This window comes from Aquarana catesbeiana, linkage group LG09, assembly GCF_042186555.1.
Source record: "Aquarana catesbeiana isolate 2022-GZ linkage group LG09, ASM4218655v1, whole genome shotgun sequence".
In the NCBI taxonomy this organism is placed as follows: Eukaryota; Metazoa; Chordata; class Amphibia; order Anura; family Ranidae; genus Aquarana; species Aquarana catesbeiana.
Window position 1 is genome coordinate 284,071,600 of NC_133332.1, and position 12,609 is coordinate 284,084,208.

The 12,609-nt window shown below is 41.3% G+C and overlaps 1 protein-coding gene and 1 pseudogene across 1 annotated transcript in view; one reads left to right on the forward strand and one right to left on the reverse strand.

The window, feature by feature from the left end:
• The window catches only part of ADGRD2 (adhesion G protein-coupled receptor D2), a 1,056,485-nt gene extending 1,045,892 nt beyond the window's left edge, over window positions 1-10,593 (reverse strand). Inside the window, exon 1 of the mRNA XM_073600363.1 lies at window positions 10,407-10,593. The gene's annotated coding sequence lies outside the window, so the exon portion shown is untranslated. The remainder of the gene's footprint in view (window positions 1-10,406) is intronic.
• A 374-nt stretch (window positions 10,594-10,967) lies between these two features.
• On the forward strand, window positions 10,968-11,101 carry LOC141109078 (U2 spliceosomal RNA; annotated as a pseudogene).
• Window positions 11,102-12,609: the final 1,508 nt, after the last annotated feature.

Consider the following 12,609-nt stretch of genomic DNA (forward strand, 5'->3'; position numbering starts at 1 on the left):
CAAATTGTACATGTCTAAAGTATTATGGATCCCTTTATAATCTGGACCTGTCAACTCCTTTTCAGATACATTTCCCTCCCCTTCTCCCAAAAAATAAAACAAGACCTCACTGTATGGCACACAGGAATGGTTTCCTGATTTGGCCACTGTAGCATCTTAAAAATGAACATCATGCCACAGGAAGTGAATGTCTTACAAACCTTACCTGTATATGTCCCTGCCTCATTTACTAAGACATGAATAGGCTGTTCTCACAACTCTTATGGGTCCACAAACTGCCCCCTCTTCCTTACAGGCTTTTAATGTTATCAATTTTATTGAGGGGCATCGATTTTGCGGGATATTATGCAGCCTATCATTCAACAAGTTATTTAACGAGTTATCGACTGGTGTCGATATGGATGGTTCAGTACAGTACTTACCAGATCCTGCTTTCAGCATTTCTATGGTGCATCGCAGATGTTCCCATGACAATCAAGACTTATCCCACAATTGGAGCAACCTGGACACTCTGCCGCTACGTGTTTTCTAACACCAGCATCTCAGAGAGGCTCTCTCCACTTTTCCCTCTCCTGGGTAACCCTTCATTCCATCCAGGGAGTGGATCAATGGCTCAAACATTCCAAGTTCATCATTTTATTACAGGAACCTCCTGGCCCCCTATAACACAAATGACCGTTCATCCCAGGTTAGGCTACTTGTATTTTTGGCGTAAGGCTCAACTTGCAAGCTTTCTATCCACACTTCCTTAGGGGTTTAGACGAGATCTTACCCCTTTTACAAGGGAATGTATGGCCTCCACACCATTGAGACACTCTGTTACTCTTATGCAGGATAACGCCTCTTCTCCTGACTTTAAACCGCACTTTATTACTAAATGGGAACAAGACCTCCAGGTGACTTTCACACAAGAGCAAATTAATAGACGACTGTTCCCACAAATTTTTTGTATGCACGAAAGATCAAGAGACGTATAACAAGATCTTGATGCAGTGGTATTTGATGCCACATAGACTACAAAAATATACTCTTCACAGACTGATGTTGGCGATGTGTTGGTGCCTCCTGCATATCTTCTGGTCATGTGACCGATTTCAACATTTTTGGTTGGAAGTTAGGCGAATCACCCAAAAAAATCACGGACTATCAGCTTCCTTTAGATTCAGCCTGGTTCCTTCTACATCATTATACCATGCCACAGAACACTTACAAATTTTAATGCTCGGTACTGCCGCATATCCTAACGCAGCCAAGAGTTGTACTCCTGCACTATGGAAACAGTCCTGATCTCCTTCCATAGTTATGTGGTTAGCCAAGGTGTAGGAACTCAATAGAATGGAAGATCTTATATCCTCAGAGCATGACATGCGAGACAAATTTCTTACCAAATAGTTTTACTGGCATGAATTTACGTACTTGGCCGAGTATAAATAAATCCTGGAACATTCAGAGCTTCCGCAAGATACCGGGTAGAGAGGAGCTGCCCTGTCTACTCCTATTCATTCCTCCCCTAACTTCTTCCCCCTCCCTTTTTTTTCCCCAGCAATGGTCAGCTTTAGTGTGTTTCTGTAACTTTTTTGGTAGTTTTATTCCATTTTTTTCTTTTTGGTTTTGTTTTTGTCTGTATTTTCCTTTTTGTACACAAAACAATTTATTTTCTTACCATTTAAAGGGCTGTTCCTGCCATTATGCAGATTATTGAATCGGAGTTTACCATATTGCACATTATACCATAATACTGTACCTGACTGTCTTTGACAAAATCTCATCCCTGTCCTGTCCCAACCTAGCCACTTCTGTCTACAACAGTTCACTGTCTTCATCCCTAGAGGCCCCTGCTCACTGCGCAGAGAATCAGGCTCCAATCTCTACAACAATGGCAAACAGATGACACCATAAGTCTCAAAAACCGTAGCCGCGCTCTTGCGCGCCTCGGGGTAAGACTCAGTCTCAGACTTCAACCAATACTTCTGCCCTCCAAAAATACAATTGCTGCCTCCTCACTGCCAAGCAGACCTACGTTATTACTCATTAACACATTCTCATCCGGCCCCTGTCAACTCTTCTCTACCTTCAACTTTTTACTTCGTCCTCCACTGCTTCCACCCACTAACTTACTCACTGCCCAGGAGATTGCAAATCACTTTAAAAATAAGATGATACTATTCATGAGGTGATCTCCTCTGTACCTTCCCCACTTAACACTCCATGACCACAGGTACAATCATTACTTCCCTCATTTAGCCCTGCTATTATAGACAAGGTTGCTAAACTTTTTTATAACACCCACCTAACCACCTGCCCCCTGGACCCTTTTGCCTCACAAATGCTATGGTCACCCCCCTGGCTCTATCCTACACTCTCGAACTCACATTTTCAATATCTTCCTCTGGTATTGTCCCCAACTCTCTAAAAAATGGGCTAGTCACCCCTATACTTAAAGTGGAACTTTACCCATAATGTTCTTCAGCAAGGAACATGTATTCCACATTAATAATTATGCTACCAAAATAGATGTGTGTTGTAAATTGCCTCCAGCATTGTTAAGGTTTCTTCTTGCTGAAGGCTGCCACTTTGCTAAAGCCCAGAGCCCCTAAACAGCAGTAAATCTATAGGGTATCAGCAGATTGGCCTCTACAAATTTGGCACAATGTCTAAAAACAGAGAGCAAATGAGCATGTGCAGAGCAGGGGGAGACAGTGTATTACTGGATGTTAAATAGGATAGGTACTTATTTTTAATGTGTTATATAGCTATACCTGTAAAAGGGGCCTGAAGTACTCTAGCAGGATTTAATTTTTTGACTAAAGTTCCACTTTAAAAAGCACTCACTGGACCTCACCAATCTTAACAACCTGCATCCCATCTCCTTGCTCCCCTTTTCTTCCAAACTTCTTGAACATCTGGTCTACAACCAACTGAGGGACCATCTCACTGAGAGGAACCTTCCTGATCCCCTTCAGTCTGGATTTTGCCCTCAACACTCCACAGAAACTGCTCTCCTAAAACTCTCAAAGGATCTACTAACAGCCAAAACCAATGAACACTACTCTGTACTCTTACTCCTAGACTTTTCAGTTGCCTTTGAAATGGTGGATCACTCTCTCCTCCTCAAAAGACTCTACTCCTTTGGTCTATATGACTGTACTCTTTGTTGGCTCTCATCCTACCTATCCTATTGCACCTGCAATGTTACTTACAATTCTACTCCCTCTCCCTTTCTCTGTCGAGGTCCTCATGGTTCTGTTCTTGGACCTCTCCTATTCTCGATCAACACCTCCTCCATCCCTGGGTCAGTTAATAGCCTCCTATGGCTTCCAACATCATTTCTATGCTGATGACACCCAAATCTATATCTCTACCCCTCAGCTCACTCCATTAGTCTCCACACACATTACTAATTTACTAACAAACATACCAGACTGGATATAATATAATTTCCTCAAATTCAATCTATCAAAAACCAAGGTCATATTTCCTCCCCTACGTGCCCCTTCCCTTGACTTCTTTTTCAAGATCGACGCCTCAACTATCAACCTGTCCCCGCATGCCAAGGTGTTAGGCATAATCCTGGACTCTGAACTATCCTTTCTGCCCCACATCCAATCAATGCTCAATGCTTGCCCTCTCAACCTCTGTAACATCTTCAAAATGTGCCCCTTTCTAACCAATGACACCACAAAGCTCCTTGTTCACTCCCTGGTCATCTTTTGCCTCGACTACTGCAACTCCCTCCTCATTGACTTAACCTTACATAGGCTATCCCCCCTTCATTTCATCATGAATGCTGCTGCCAGACTCATTCACCTTACCAACCGCTCAGTGTCTGCTACCCCTCTCTGCCAATCCTTCCACTGGCATCCATTCACCCAACAAATTCAATTCAAAATACTTCCAAATTACGAAGCCATCCTCTACACTTTCCCCAGCTACATCACTAACCTAGTCTCAAAATACCAACCAACGTTCTCTTCATTCCTCCCAAAACCTCCTGCTCTCTAGTCCCCTTATCACCTCTTCCCATGCTCGCCTGCCAAGCCTCTCTCATCCTCTGGAAATCCCTATCCCAATCTGTCAGATTATCTCCTAGTCGATCCACCTTTGGACGATCGCTGAAAACCTTTGTCTTCAAAGAGGCCTACCCTGCCCCCACCTAACAACTGTACTTGTATTTTTCTCTATCAGCTCATTCCCCACAGTTATTACCTTTTGTATCTCTTGACCCTCTCTGTTAGATTGTAAGTTCTAATGAGCAGGGCCCTCTGATTCCTATTGTATTAAATTGTATTGTAATTGTAATGTCTGTCCAGGATTTATATAGCACCAAAGTGCTGCGTAAACTGATGGTGTTATATAAATCCTGTATAATAATAATAGTACGTGTAAAGGATACCTGTTTGGTAATACTTGATTTGTCTCTATAATCCTCTGTATATCTGCTGTGGATTTTGCATTACCTTATACACATTGTACTAATTGGTATGTACATCATTTGTTTGAAAATAATAAATAAATAAAGAATATAAAAAAAAAGAATGCCTGCAAGGTTTTCAACTCAGTCTGTGTCCCTATTGGGGATATTCACCCTCATTATTTGTAATTGTGATCAGTGTTTCACTTACAGAAAGTGATAGGAAATCCAACATTTTTGAGTTGTCTTAGTAACAGGAAGTGAGGGGAAATATTTCAGTGGGTAGATCTGTTCTGGTGACAACAGAAATTGCCTTTTGCTTTTTCAAAACTATAGAGAAGGTTTTTAGCTTCCTTGTTTCTGACCATGTTTCTTATTACACTCATATTTAAGTTGTGTAAATATCGGGGGGTGATTAAGCTCTAGTGGTGCATGCGATTCCAAGAAAGCGTGTCAGTCCAGACTGCATTTTTAAGGGTGTGGCAGCCCACTTTTATTTAAAGGAAACAGAAAGTTCAAAAACAACAGCAATTTCCCTCGCAGGGGGGTTCCACCATTACTGTATCTTGTTCATTCTGCCTCCTGGCTTACTCACTTGCGACATAGCTGCTTTAGGCCTCATGCCTAGGCCTTAGACCCGCTCCTCGGACCTGTATGCTCAAGCTGCCACCTGCAGCCTCTCTCTCCTAGACAAGATGGGAGCCCTCCTGACTCTCCATACACAGACCTCGTGCCTGTAGGGTGGAGTCCTCCTGACTGCTGGGGCCAGACCTTCTGTCTGCCCGGATGGAGCTGTCTCCAAGTGGGAGCCCTGAGCTCTAATCCTGGGAAGAATATACTCTCCTGTCCCTTCTGTATTGAACTGTATTGTAATTGTGCTGTTCCCCTGTACATTTTAAAGTGTTGCGCAAACTGTTGGCGCTATATAAATTGTGTATAATAATAATAATATGAACCAAGCCCACAGGTGTGCAATCAGCCTGCCTGTCTGTGCAAAAACCCAGCTAAAAGTGCTAATACACACAGTGAAACAGGGTCGCCTCTCCACAGGTGTACAGGAAACTTGGTCAGAGTAAAGGCACCACCCCTAAACCCACACCCTTCCCCCATTGCAGGGTTTTGATCCATGCCAGCTCCTGTCAAATTTGAATTTGAAGCTACTGTGCATAGATATGCCTGCACAGCTCTCATTCATTCAGAAAGTTCTGAATGGAAACACTATTGCCCTGTACACACGATCGGACATTGATCGGACATTCCAACAAAAAAATCCATGGATTTTTTCCGACGGATGTTGGCTCAAACTTGTTTTGCATACACACGGTCGCACAAAGTTGTCGGAAAATCTGATCGTTCCAAACGCGGTGACGTAAAACACGTACGTCGGGACTATAAATGGGGCAATAGCCAATAGTTTTCGTCTCTTAATTTATTCTGAGCATGCGTGGCACTTTGTCCGTCGGATTTGTCTACACACGATCGGAATTTAAAGGATCGGATTTTGTTGTCGGAAAATTTTATAGCCTGCTCTCAAACTTTGTGTTCGGAAATTCCGATGGAAAAAGTCAGATGGAGCCCACACACAGTCAGAATTTCCAACAACAAGCTCTGATCGCACATATTCCGTCGGAAAGTCCGACCGTGTGTACAGGGCATATGAGTCCCAACTTCAACAACTTTGTGACTCCTGGTGAGATTTGTGGCAGTTTGACATCATGGCATAGCTAGTGAAATTTTTTCCCTCTGTCTGGGCCTAAGAGATAAATGGGTTAAGGCTATATTTTATTCCCTAATTTGATTAATGATCGGTATGTGGTAAGCAATTGTTGATCTGGAGGGGCCGATGTTTCATGTCGTTACAAAATAATCATATCCCCGAGGGGTCTAGAAGGCTCAAGACTTGCCAAAGCCCTCTATAAATATATATCCTATCTAGTACATATTAGCCAGAGGGGCCCTCTTGGTTGGTGCTTTTTGTCTCTTTTTCCCTGCCTTGGTGCCCACCCCAGGAGTTCCTCGTGTGACTGCCATGATTTCAAGCTATAGTTACCTCTGCAATCATCCTCAATAAGTCTTGAAGATGCTAATTGAGAAACATGTTGACTTATGAGGACTTATCTACACAAGGTTAAACATTTTGTAATAATTAGTAAATATGTCTAACAAGCCTTTTGTGGTGGTTGGGAGCAGAGTGTATGCATGGTTTATTAGCAGAATATGATGTGTAGGCAATTGTTTTTAACTCCTGTGTCAAATTTGTATGTGCCTTTAAGAATTGCATGGAATACAATTTAAGGACAATTTTATACACAGTTCTGCATGTTCCCCTCAGTGTCAGTAAAGTCCAACTTTACTTTTTTTTATAGGTTTTGAATAGATAAACTTTAGGTCCCCATCTGCAACTGCAGCAGAGTGCCTGTACTTCAATTGGAGCACAAGTGCAGTGATATATCCATAGATATGTCCTTCAGCCCCATAACTGAAGGTCTGTACCACTTAATAATTATAGAAAACTTATTTTCAGGGTTTTTCCACTAATGCTTTTCTGCTGAAACTGCTGAATACATCCCAGTCACTTCCTAAGGGCTAAGGTTGGAGAGTCTGCCTGCATTAAGCATATGACCTGTCTCAGTGGTATAATAAGAGAATCACTTCTGGGAAAAGCAATGAGCCAATCACATCAGCGTGAAATGACATTTCTGGTGGTGTTTCGTACTAAAACAATGTGCAGAATACTGTCAGTGTTGCCATGGTTACTAAGGGGCATTGCTTTTATTTTTTGCCAGGTTTTGGAAATTAAATGGCTGCAAATAGAAATAGAAATGTAATGTTTAGTACTATTAAATTACACAATGGACAAAGTACTATGCGGTAATCATAGACATATATGCCTGCAAAGGTAGTAGATTGGGTTCTCTGTTCTTTTGCCTCAACTGGTTAGGCAAATTATTATTAAACTATGATCAGGAGCACAAATATAGATACCCGCAAAAAATGTAAATTTCCCTTTTTTTTAGGACTTTTATACAGCAACCAAGGTCCTATGTTTGTTATATAAAAATACACATTTTATTATTGTTGACAGTTTAAAAAAGAGAGAAAACCTACATGAGGATCCAGTATATTAAAAACATCAATTGATCATACAGCATTGAAGCACAACATTATTTTTCAAAGGTGGTGATACCCAATACCATATGATACTGTAAATCATGTATGATTCAATAACAGTTTTAACATGAAAAGGGACATCCAACGCATTTCAAACATATCTGCATCAGGGATGTTTATCGCCACCAAACAACTTAATTGTGCCAATGCTTAAGAGTCTGTCTAGGAACCTCCTACTCCCAGGAAGCCACAAGACACCCACCAAGTGAGACCGCATAAAATAGAAAACTAGGGCCAGCTGAACACAAGATAAGTAACCCTGAAATCTGGTTAAAGATGACAGGTGTCCCCCAATGGTTCAACACTAGCCAGTTCAAAGATAGGTATATTTTCTCCCTCCATGTCTTGGAGGTTTCTGGGAACCCAATCTGAGATATAAATGAAAAAAATATTAAAACTGACATGTAACAAATTAGGTAGCCCACTTAGTTATTGTGTCCTGACAGCAGTGAGACTTCATTTTTTTTTTGGGGGGGGGCTCACGCCTTTTGTTTATTTATTTTTTTCTTTTCTGGTGTGAGGTCCCCCCCAATCCATACCATACCCAAACAGCCTAGTATGGAATGGAGAGCATACCTGCACGCCACTTTTTTTAAAAAAAATTTTAATGTCAGCTCTTTTGTGTACATTCTGCTATCAGTGGGTAATCACCCACCGACAGCTGGGATGAGTCATGGTTGTTAGGACATAACAACCAATGCAAAAAATGAACCCTTGTCCAGTTACATCAATTTACATCCATTCAGGCCCATTTCAATGGACCTAGATGGAGTCTTGTTCCGTTTAAAAAAAACAAACCCGAATGGAAGCGGATGTAAATGAGTGATCATCCATTTACATTCATTTACCCATAGAAATGAATTGCTGTTGGCTTTTCATCCATCAATGGATGGATGAAAAGGGGACAGATTGAACATCCACGTGAAAGGGGCCTTAATGCCTGATACACGGTAATTTTTTTTTGTACAAACCCAGCGGGCTGAAGGGAGAAAAAACTAAGCTAACTATGCGATGTCAGTACAGCGTTATTCCCACTGTGCTATTTTGTTCTGACAGGGTGACCACCCCCCCCCCCCACCAGACCACCAGACCACACCGATCAGCACTCACAGCCACTGGCTGAAAGAGCTGATCGGATGGCGATTGATTGCTGGTTTTCTGCAACGACCTGTACACATGGGCCGAATGTTGCCAGGTTTCTACTGTACTGGCAGATTTCTGGCGATATGCGGCCCGTGTGTATGGGGCTTAAGTTTTCTTTTTCAGTCACTCATGGGCATCAAACAGAAACAGAATCAGACAAATCTTTGTTGCATGCTTACTATTACATATTTTTATTTGTGTTGAGTAGGTTGGTAGTTTAAATTCAAAATCTGTTGTTTTTTAAAATGTACTTTTGCTCTGAAATGGATTCAATAAATTTACCTTCATTCAGTCTTCAGTCAAACAGAAAAAAATATTTCCATCAGGTACAATTCCCCTAGTTCAGAATTTTTTAAATAAAATGTTCCACACTCTCACTTTCCCCTTTGGCTTAGAGATTTCTAATAAAATGCATGTATGCTGTCACCAACAAACTTTGTTAAATTATATTATCACAGAATGCTTCCTTACATCCAATTGCTATTTTACATTTGCATTTCATGTAGGGACAGTACCACATAGTGATATAGTTGTAATTGATTGTGAAAGCATTAAAAGAAAAAGGTCACAGCTTATGCTTTTTGCTTTAGTAGATAAGTTGAGATATTGTGTTCCCTGGGTAAGCAAACGTCCATGAACTAATACAAAGCTGCAACACAAGCGCTCCAAGCATATCAGTTATCTTGTATACATTTTTCCCTACTATTGTGCATTTCCTTTTAGTAAAGCGGGCCCATTCCCTTCTAGATAATCATTATTATTATGTAACAGAAAGTGAAGGTTGTTACAAACATGTCAATCATGATTTTTTCATTTACAGCTAAACTGCATGGATGATTTGATCACGTTACCAAAACATTTAACTGCTTATTACCAATCTCTTTATTGACAGCACAATAATTACATTTTCATGCCGAGAAAGCCAATAAAATGTTAACTCTGTCTATAGCTTACAAATAACTATCCATGTAGATTATTTTTCAGTGTTTAGCTCTTTTCAGTGCTATTATTTATTGGGCTGCCTATTAAAAATTTTAGCCTCTACACATAATAGCTAATGTGTAAAAAGTCTGCTATGGAAAAATAAATTGTGTAGCCTGTAGCAAACAATTAGCCTCCAACTATCATTTCTCTATGTCAGGTTGGATCTTAAAACAAAGATGCCGATTGCTATGTACAACAAGACACTTTACCTAATGCACGCTTTATTTATAATCCTCATTCCATTTTTTATTCGTTACCATTCTGTATGTCTCAAAAGGTCAGCGGTAGTGAGTCAGTCAACAGTAAGTGGATTCAAACATGCGTAAGACAAACCTAGATCTTTACTCAGATCAAAAAAGTTAGCAAAAACTAAAAAATAAATTAAAAAAGAAAAAAATGGGGCAGACTCGATGGACCACTTGGTGTTATTTCTGCCATCACTCTTCTATGTTTCTAAGTTTCATAATAAATTACTCCTAAGAAATATAAGCTATTAAAAACTTTACAGTAAGTTTTAGTCTAACAGCACAAATAACAGTTTTAAGATGTTTTTCTTTACTTTTCTGTTCATATCACTAGGAACAGAAGAATAGATGTACCAATTATTTCTAATAAATATAAGAAAGTCATAAAACCTTGGCTGGTAAAAACTTAGCTTGGAGGGTTTTGATGTTAAAAGTAGAATGAGGACTCTTACCTTGTTTCTTAAAACAAATCAGATGTCTGAAAAATATCCCTTAGACAAGAAAAGAGGAAGCAAAGCTGTCTTGTTTATCAGCCATGTGTCCTGTTAATGGGACAGCGAGCATCCATCTGCATGCTATAGTTAAATCTGACGTCTGGGAAAGTTATTTGTGATGCAAATAGAAGCTATTGAGCAAATCAGTGCCCAAGCAGAGTCAGCTAGAACAGTTCAGCCTCCTTCGCTCCAGGGACTCCACCCTTGTAAAACTGATAATTCTCACAGTGTGGGACAAGTTGGAGAGACTTTACTATTCATTATAGGGATTGGTTTCTCATCTCCCCTTTTTGGCATTTGTTTATCATTTATCTGAGAAGATGTAATAATTTTAACCTAAGTTATTAAAAATAATTATCATACCATTATAAATTGATAACTATTTTGCATTAGAGGAAGTATTTTTATTAGACACCATAAGTGTTCTTTTTTGTACTTAATCTAGGTATAGTATTAAAGTATATTATAGTATTAAAGTAGTATTAAAGTACTTATTCTAGGGATAGTATTAGATTAACCACTGCTTCTCGGTCTTTTGGCTAAGATCAAGTGTAGTATCTGTTCTTATCAGTTGCCAGGAGGTGGTGCTTGCTTCTGTCCCTGATCTACGGCGAGGTGGTATCAGGGATGGCGGAGGCTATGCAAAACCTGCTGGTGTAAAGGTAACCTGGTGCGGTTTGTAGCCGAAAGGGAAGCCTTCTGATGGGGATGGAGAACCATTGGGTCTGGCCAGAGTGTCGAGTCCCTGGCCTTCTGGCCTAGATTGGGGTAGCTCTAGCTCCAGTCAGGTTTTCGGGAGAGAACACTGGCTCCCCTTTCCCACCGGGGGAGCGGTTAGCATTTCCCGAATGTAATTAGAGGGATGGGAGCGACGGTGAGGCCTGATGGTAAAGGGCTCTCACCAAGCTTCCAGAACTTCAGGCCTTCCTGGCTGGGGTGGGGGCTGCTGTGATCTGGGCTGGTGGTCAGGGTTGCACGAAAAGCCAGTGGTGAATGTGCCCCTGAAATGACAGTTCAGGGGTGCCATGCAATCACAGTGTTTAGGCACTTGATTTTCACCAAGCTTCCAGAACTTCAGGCCTTCCTGGCTGGGGTGGGGGCTGCTGTGGTCTGGGCTGGTGGTCAGGGTTGCACGAAAAGCCAGTGGTGAATGTGCCCCTGAAATGGCAGTTCAGGGGTGCCGTACAATCACAGTATTTAGGCACTTGATTTATGGCACCATGGTCACTTCACCACAACACACGTTTTTTGCACCTGCCTCTAGGGCTGAGCCTTTTGGCTAGGACCAGGGGAAATTTTTATTCCTGGCCCGAGGGCCGGCCATTGTATTACACAATGGTCACTTTTCACTCTCTCCCATTTCCTTTTCCCCTACTTTCTTTTTATTTATTCCACATTGCTTGTCACTTTTTTGTATTTTTTTGTTTGGTGTTGTCACAGTTTGTCACAGTGTGATGAGTAGGGTGTGGGTCCTCGGGCCTACTCTGAAAGTCTTGGGAGGGGGTGGATATAGGTCTTTATAGGCCCTTTTTCGGGGGAGTCCCACCTAGTACTTGTACTAGTCCAGACCTTCCAGAGAATGGGGGTCCGTCTAGTTTTGGCCAGATGGACCCATGTGAAGTACCTCAGTCCCCGTCTGGAGCCTAATGCCCCGGGGGATCAGGGTAAGGTCCTTTCCTAGCGGAGGATCAGTGTAACACCCGTTGCACGTTTTTGTGTGTCACTCTCTATGTGTGTGCACTTTTTTTGTCACCGGGTGGAAGTTTTTGGGTGTGTTTTGCACTCCACTGGCTTTTCAAAAAAAAAAAACTTGCCTACTGGACACTTTCATCCCATTCCTGCCCAGGCCAATTTTCAGCTTTCAGTGTTGTTGCACTTTGAATGGCATGCAACACTGTATCCATATGAAATTTTTATTATTTTTTCGAGACAGATAGAGCTTTGTTTTGGTGGTATTTAATCACCACTGGGTTTTTTTATTTCTTGCTAAACAAATGGAAAAAAGACCGAAAATTTGGAAAAAATAAGTTTTTCTTCTTTTCTGTTATAAAACTTTGGCAATAAGTACTTTTTCTTTTTCACTGATGTGCGCTGATGAGGCTGCACTGATGGGCACTGATAAGGCAGCACTGATGGGCACTGATGAGGTGGCACAGATGAG